The sequence below is a fragment of the Acomys russatus genome, chromosome 15 (assembly GCF_903995435.1).
Source record: "Acomys russatus chromosome 15, mAcoRus1.1, whole genome shotgun sequence".
Classification (NCBI taxonomy): Eukaryota; Metazoa; Chordata; class Mammalia; order Rodentia; family Muridae; genus Acomys; species Acomys russatus.
The window spans coordinates 14,437,375-14,446,342 of record NC_067151.1 but is presented as its reverse complement, the minus strand read 5'-3'; positions in this window follow the sequence as shown (position 1 = coordinate 14,446,342).

Here is an 8,968-nt window from a genome sequence, read left to right as displayed (position 1 = left end):
AGGCACATAAATATTACAGCAAAAATAAATTGTATCTGACTTTAATAGTAGAAATAATGAATTCTGCACCTAGAACCAGTTCTAAACACTGAAAATTGAGCAAAAGAATGTTATCTTATAAACATACTCCATTTCCTCCCTATATAAATATAACGTATACCGTGCAGAGGATAAGCATGTATCCTGCGTGTATGACATCTGCATGTTCAATACTGTACCAAAGTCCTACGAAGGCTTGGGCATTTCTGCTTTCCTCTTTACTGATCCACATATCTTCTGGGACTAGAGAGTCAGGGATGAAGACCCAAGACTGAGAGGCATCTGCCTGTGTGGCCCTCCCCAGCTCACCCAACTCCTAGTCTGAATCTCCACCCTCTCCTTCACTCCCCTCCCACCCCATCTCTTGGCGCTGTGTGCTTGGATTACATCTCTGTGTGGATATAGAGTGTGTCCTGTGGAGGACATAGCAAGAGGAAGCCCAACCCCAGTGACAGTTTATATGAATTGTAGAGTTGACAGGATCTCCACTTACCAAGGTGTCTGGGCATCTGTGAGGAAATTTCCATGCTGAGGTTATTGAGGTAGGAAGACCTGACCTGAATGTGGGTGCTACCACCTCATGGCCAGAGTGAGTGAAAAGTAGAAAGCAAGCCGAACACCGCACGCACCTCTCCCTGCTTCCTGATTGCAGACACAAGGTGACTGCTTTCTGTTCCTGTCACCATGCCTTCCCACACAATGGCTAAGCCCTCAAGTTGTGAACCAAAATAAACCTTTCCTTCTGTGAGCTGCTTCTCCTCAGGTATTTTGTCATGAGACAATGAGAAGAGTAACGAATATGCTTGGACTTTCCCCTGACAGGGAGCTTTGTCTCCCCTGAGAGTGGGAGGCAGCGAAGAAGTGAAGATAAGTTAATAGAGGGCCAGGTGAGAAGACTAGGTTCCTCCTCTCCCAAGCTGCTGAGTCCACGTGGGCAAGTCATCGGACACCTGCTTTCTCATTCAGATAGAGGCCTGGGAGGCAGAGAGTGTGCCTAACTCAGTAGATGGCTGTCCAGTAGAGGACAGACACTTAGTTCTGTAGCTGAAAGGGGGCGGGTGTGCAAACTGGTGTTTTCCATCCTGTAACCTTTCCCACTCATTCGCCACTTCTCAGCGGGGCATCCCTAGCATCTCATGTTTCATTGACTTTTCCTCTCCTTCACAGACTTGGGGTTCCTTTAATACCATGCACTTGTCTCGCAAAGATATCAAGGTAAGGTTCATCTGATGAACAAATCAGTAAACTCTAAAGAGGCAATCTCATAGCCGCATTCCCAAGAATGCAAGTGTGTGAGTGTGCACATGCACAAATGTGTCTCTGGTACATTCATTAACACACACACACACACACACACAGCATGAGAGAGGGGGAGGGTGCCCAGCAAAGACATCCTTATGCAGGCACATTCATGACTCAGTGAGCCCAGTTGCCCATCCTGTGGTTTTCAATGGTTCTTTCCACAGCTTCAGATAAATGTGTGAGCGAAGGGGTGTTGAACTGGTGTGACTGCACTAGAGAGCCTCTAAAGACTGACTGTTAAAACATGTTAAAATAAAAGGCTAAGAGTAGCTATGTATATCCGTGAGCAAACTCCCAACAATAAGTGGCCTTTGGAAGCTTTTAGAACGTTTCTCAAACACAGAAGTGACGATATACCAAGTTCTGGAGAGCTCTCCACCTTCTGTCAGGAGAAACTCAATTTTGTCAAGAAAGTGCCATTCTAAGTACTCACCAAAAATAACAGCTGCATCATAGTCATTATCAGTGCTTTTGCATCCTAAAAAATTCCACTCTAAAACATTAGGTTCATGTAATACTTGTCACCTCAGCCTTGGTACGGGCTCTTTCCTTCAGCTACAGAACACATTCTCATAGTATGACAAGGACACCCATGGCTTTGTCTCTAACTCAGAGAGTACAACAGAAGCAACGGGATGTGAAAAGTCAGGGATGTAGAACTTAGCATTTGAAAGACAAAACCAGCAAGATCCTTTGGGGTTTGTCTTCTTTTAAAACCACTACCCTGCTTGTGTCTCTACAAAACCCACCTCATAGACTTATTGGTCATGTCAAATGTGATGGTGAAAAAAAAAAAAAGGTATGGTATTAGAGACAGCATTGACTACTCTTTCCCACCTCTCTCCACCCTATTCCACACTTCCAACCCCCAACACCAGGTAGGAGAATACAGTATTCAGGAGAAACGGGGTGTCACTATCACTAGGCTGACTACACCCTGTTGGTTAGAGGCATTGAGTTCCTCGGAGCAAGTTTGGTCTTTGCTGTAAGAATAATCAATTTCTTCCTCTCATCTCTGTGCATGACCACTTGACAAACCACAATGACAGCAACCACAGCAGCAACAGCAGCAGCTGGAGGAGGAAGAGCAGCAGCAACCTCATGGCCCCTCTCAGGGCTCTAGAATGTATATACTCTCTCAAGAGTCCCCAGAACTTCAAATGGCATACACTTGCAGAAGGAAAAAAAATCACTCCCCTGCTAGAGCACCAGGCAAATCATAGTCAGCTGCCATGGACAATCTGAAGCAACCCCATATCCCACACCTGGGATTAAGACAAAAACATATTCTTATAACACTTCTGTGTTGTTTAAAGAAACCAAAAATTCTCACTGCGTGAGACATATTTGGGACAGAAGGGTAGAATGTTTGGTTGGAGAATGGATAGCTATAGACCCAAACAAAAAACAAACACAACACCCAAGTTCATTAAGAAAGATCCTTTCCAGGCTCAGGTTTGCAGTCATGAGGACTTGAGTCCAGATTTTCACCTCCCCCACATAACAGGAGAGTTATCTTGTGCATGCCCGTTTCTGAGGCAGGGGCAGAGGGAAAAGGGTTGCTGTGACTTCCTGGTTTCTAGACCAGCCAAGAAAACGTGAGCCTCGGGATCAAGGGGAGACACCTTCTCAAAGGAATGGATGAAAAGTAACAGGACACCAGACAACCGGTTTGGGCCTTTCTCTCTTCATAGATGTGTAATCCTGTCTACCACAGCTGCAGGTGCTATGTCCAAGGCTGATTTCAGCTGTGGCGGCACTAACCTCCAGGCTCCCTGCACCCTGCATGTCACTGGTGTGAAAGGTGTCATGATTCAGCCCGTGTGTGGAGGCTAGCGAAACACGGCTTGTGTGGACTGCTCCCTAAGAAACGGCATTTGCCTAGCTTTGAAAAACCATGCTCCACTCATAAGTCAGAAACACAGCTCTGCAGCTTCTCCCTCAGCTGCCCTGTCACTCCGCAGCTGCATCTTCCCCTCCTGTCCCTTAGGCTTCTCTGAGGTCATCAGTGCAATCGGTGCACTGCGTCTCTCTTCTCTCTGCTCTGTCTCTTCAGGGATAGGCTGTTGTGTCACATTCTTGCCCCATGCAGAGAGTTCACCATTGGAGCTTTCCCCGGAGCTCACCTGCAGTGTTGGGGGCAACATTTTAGTACTTTCCCTGACTTTGTGTTTTTTCTCTCACTTTTCTCTAGGGAAATTCCTCTAGTTGTCTCCAACGTCTTGAAATTAAAAGAGAAAAGAAAAGAAATGGGGTTATAGTGTATTTAGGCAACACAGAGAGCTTTATTTATGCAACATGACTTTAGTCAGTGGTGCTTCCCTCAGAGGAGTCTGAGAAGCCGGGGAGTAGACAATCAAGAATGTGGGAAGATTGGCAGGTTGAAAACAAGCCTCATTCCTTTTAACAAATGGCTCTATCAGGCCATTGGAGGAGGCACGTTTAAGTCAGGCTTAAAAATACCATAGCACAAAGTGCTTTTGGGAGAGGAGAAAGCAGCCACCACAGAGGCACAGGAGGGCAGGGAGGAGCTCCGCAGACATCTCTGTCAGCTTTGGTTTAGAGGGGTGTTCGGGCATCTGTCTCTCGCTCATTCAGCACCAAGGCCAGTTAAGGACTACAGACATTGTTGTCTTCTCTTTCTCTTGCTTGTTTATTTTGGTTTTTGTTTTTTGTGTTTTTGTGGTCTTCTGTGTGTGTGTTTATTGTCTTCGTTGATGTTGTTTTGGTTTGGGTTTTGTCCGATTGTTTGTTTTAAAGAGAAAGAGAGGAAAGAACATCAAGTTGCACAGGTAAAGAGTATCTTGGAGGAAGGAATTAGGGGCAGAGAAAAACACGGTCAAAATATGTTGCGTGAAAAAAAAATCAATTAAAAAATGTAAATACCTAAACGGAGGAAGGATGGTGTCAAGATGCTAGGAGTCAGAGATGCCAAGGGAAACATTCAAATAAGATGTGGTCATCCATAGAACTTCCCACGTCACTTCATAGAAACTTCCTCTCTCCACAGAGCGATCCTGTGCAAGCCTGTCAGCTGCTGGTGATTGATAGATAAAGGCTCAGTTTGGAGAAAAGGTTGAAGCTTTGCTCCTGGAAGGAGGGCACATTCCAAAACTCTTTGGGTACCTGGAAGGAAGGAGATGGATTAGATGCAGCCACCACTAACTGCCTTCTGGCCACTGGGCACTATCCAACAACACACTTCAACCTGGCTCAGAAAAATACTTTTAAGTACATTTTTGATATCTAAAGAGTTTTGTGTTTATAATTACATAAAACGTATTTGGTATTAAATTTCATTGCTGCAAGACTCTAAATGTTTACATGGTGGTGCAGGTACTTCTTTGTTGGTAGACTAAATGATAAGAGCTGGTGGCAGCCATGGGAGTATGAGGGAGGGAAATGGCTTTCAAATGTCACCAACAGCTGCTTTGGGATATGAAAATACTTGCTTGTGTCTATGAGTCTGAGCACTTTGTTCCACTAAAGATAGAGGAAAACGCACTTTTTTTTCCCCAGTGAAACATAAAATGTCGCTCCTGCTATTTAAATTCATAAGCCACCTGAATTATCAAGTTCTCCTTAGTAACCACAAGCTAGGGACTCCTAGGCCAGGCCGTGCTGCCTTACATGGTCACAGCCACAGCCTTGTCTGCGGGCTTCTCAAAGTCCCGCTTCATCCTACACTGTCTCGGGGGTTGTGCTGGGGAGAGAAGGGGCCTCAGGAATATCTCTAGCAGGGACAAAAGAGGACTGCTCAGAGAGGCCCATGACTGGCACCACAAGGCTGAAAGGATAAGCATGGAAGAGAGGAGGCAGCCAGAGAGAGGGAACTATGGGACTGCTTGATGTCCAGGTAGCAATGTAAAGCAAAAGGCTTGCAACCCAGGCCATACCCTTTAGTGTTTATGCGGATCCTGAAACCAAAGGAGAAAGGCCTGGGGAGGGGAGGGGTGGGATGAAGAGGAGGGAGAAGTAAGCAGCGGGAGCCTTCTCATTTCTGCCCCCTGCTACCACAAATGAAGCCTAAGATTGCTTTGTCACCAGGCTGAGGGGCTCAGGTAAGTGACATTGTTCCTTAGCCCTGAAGACTAACTCCCAAAGCTGAAGGTCTCAGACAGATGATGTTGTCCCTTGGCCTCATGACCTCACTCTTCGGGCTGAGGGGCTCAAGTGAAAGGTGTTGTCCCTCAGACTCATGGCCTCAACTACAAAGAGGAAGCATCCCAGCACTGTGCATACAGGCAGTCCGAAGGGCACTCGCTCACTGGTGGTCACCGGACAGAGCTCTTGGCACACTGAAGTTGAACTCCTCACTGTGGCTAATTCTGTGCATTTAAAGAAAAAGAAAAAGCCTTAACAGGTAGTCTTTTGTGGCTCTAACTATAGTTTCTGGCAAACAGAAGCACTGTCTATTTTTTCCCCACCCCAAAGCCACTGTCTTAAACACATCAAGTTATAAGATGGTCACCCTTTCCCACTGAAGACAGGTGGCATTGGGAGCCCCTTCCCCACACTTGCCCTAGTGGTCAGAGTAAACTTTAAAAAGACACATATGGAGGGTTCTCTTTGGTGTTTCACGGTAACATTAGGAATTATAGAGCTAGAGCATGCCCATGCCCTTAACACGTCAGGGGATGAGAGCTGTATGTACTTCACGTTCCTTGCTTTTCAGGTAATCACTCTCACGTGCATGCGTGCGTGGGCACACACACACACACACACACACACACACACACACACACACACACACACACAAGAAGGGGGAATGGTAGAAACTTACAGCCTACCTTAGTTGACTTCAGCCTCTCCCTACAATGGCTCGTGTGACATTGCAATTACCCTGGGCCTCCTGTAGAAGATAGAAAAATGTCACCAAGCCTTGGCATGGGTCACACGAAGCATCTGTTTGATTGGCTCTGGGCCCAAACCCCAGGATGCTTCATGATGGTCTGAGTCTCAGTTTACCCACCAGCCTCACAAACTTTGAAAACCTAAATCAGCTGTGCACTAAGCCATGAAATGAGACAATGGGGACCCAGAACAGTGGCTGCTGGAAATATCTATTTAGGGTCATTTTGAGTTACAGTATTTTTCAAAGCTCATTTTATATTAATTTATAGGGGTCTCGTGGAGAAGCAATTACAAGCTTTTTTTGGTGATAGAATAATAGCCCCTGAGGCAGAGAAACACTAAGGCAGAATACAATGAAAAATACTTGTTTTTTCCCCTGGCTCGTTGAAACAGAGATAGGTGTGCACAGCACATGACTTGGGGAGGTCACACCTTCTTTCTTCTTCTAATACCATTTTGGCAGCTTTTCACTCTATCTTACCACAAATCTTTGCTAAAACTTGAATCTACTTCCCTCAGATTAAATATCTGTCTCCAAAAACAAAGCAGTGTTTCTCCTGAGGGCTCCTGTGAAAAGGGTGAGCATGAGTGACACATGTCGTATGTCATGAGGCTGGGACTCGGAGGTGAGAAGAGCAGCCAGCTGGCTCAGTGTGCAGGGCACAGGAACGTGGGGGATTGTGCTGTGAACCCGCACTCCTCACTAGCCTTACACATCTTTCACCTGCAGCTTTCCTCTATTTCTAGGCCTTTGTTTTAAACATCACTTTCAATTATTTTACTGATCACATTAAGCTCCAAAGCAACAGAGAATTCCTCACCACTCAGTGTCCGGTTATTCCTGTTCATACCCTGATCCCTCCAGAACAGGACTCAAGCTCAACATTATTTCCTAAGCATGTTTTGCTGTTTGTCTCTGTGTTTGTATTCGTTCCTCCTGAGTGGACATACATGTGCATGTATGTTGGGAAGAGATAGGAAGGAGACACAGGCTGCTGATTTTCTTAAAAGGCTACACGTGTGAATGACAATCAAACACAATATTCAAATGAGTTGGTGTTGCAGGAACTTGGTGAGAGTATGGACTTTGGACTCCTCAACTGTGTCCCCCTCAATGCCACAGCACACAGAGTGGCGAGTCCTACATAGGCTAGTGAGAGGTTTGTGACAAACTGTGGCTTTTGCTCAATTTTCTAATCTGAAACTAACCAACTAATAAGATGACAATATAAATATTATTGTTTAAGTCTACTACAACATTTTTAAATTTTATCTGAGAAGATATAAGATCAGTAAATACTATCTTTAATTCATTCTTAAAAAAATAAAATCATTCATATTTATACCTAAGCTTTAATGTCCAACATTCGAGTTTCTGTGAATGAGATGCCTCTTTGGTCTACAGAAGCAGTGGAAGAATCGTATATGATGTTATCCATCCATCACTGAAAACACTGAAGATGAGCAGGCCATTGCTCGGCAGGCTCATTATGAGCCAGTAAGGAACTGACTACGCTGGAGGTTGACCAGTTGCCGCTGGCTCCTGTTCTCTTATGTGCCCAATGGGAAACACTTCCAGTGTTCTCAGGGGTGATAAATACTCCATCAAGATGGGATTATGTAAAACACTTGCAATAAACTGAAGTGAATTTAAGAATTGGCCTCAATCAGAGTCTTAGTTAGGGTTTCTACTGCTACAATGAAACACCATAACCAAAAAGAAAGTTGGGGAGGAAAGTGTTTATTTAGCTTACACCACTACACTACTAGTCCTCATCAAAGGAAGCCAGGACAGAAATTCAGACAGGGTAGAAGCCTGTTCTCTCATAATTGCTACCAGAAAATTAAAAACACAATGGTCGTCGCTGGTGTGCTGATGCTTGAAGAGGGAGTTCATTTCATCTGGCGGAGTATTGGAGAAAGGTCTGTGAACCAGTTACGGAGAAAGGGTGTGGTGATGGGGATGTAGCCCAGCTGGCAGAGAGCTCGCCAACATGCACAAAGCCCAGGAACTCAATGGGAGAAGCAGGAGGATTCAAGATGATCCCCGGTTACTTCGCAGGTTTGAGGCCAGCCTGAGTTACATGAGATCCTACCTTAAAAAAATAAAATAAAATAAAATAAACCCATGAAGGGAGTCTTTAGGACCTAAGCCAGAGTCAATGGGTCTCATCCCAGTACTGAAGTCCCCTCCTCCTGCTGTCATACTCTTCTAACCATCCTCCTTGTCATCCTCCCACAAACCAGCCACCTCCTCTGCAGCCTAGCTCCCAGACACCTGCTAAGGCTCGGAGCTGCTTTACTGGCACAGACTTAAATGAGCCCTGGAAACTGGAAGAACGCTTTTAAACATGACTTGAAAATGTGACTCATGCTGTTCATCTTCAATGACGCTTCCCAATATCGTGAAATAACATCTGTTCATTATATATAAAGTCTGGTGAATACAGAAAACGTGAGAAAAAAATAGTGTTCGCAACTGCCACCCATCACAATTATGGTTAATATGCTGGTGGTATATGGTCTTCTGATATTTTTCTTTTGCATAATTATAAGTGTGTTGGGTATGTAATTTTGTGCCCTGATTTTTAAGATTCTTATTTTTGCCTCAAAAGTCATTCTTATTGAAAAACTCTTGTTATAAGAACTTCCTAAGAATATATTTCTGTGAACAAAGACTATCAGGTGAGCACTTTCATACTTTTACATGCTGAAAAATCCTTACAGTAGATAAACTACAAGGCAATACACTCAATGTAGTCACATCTTCATC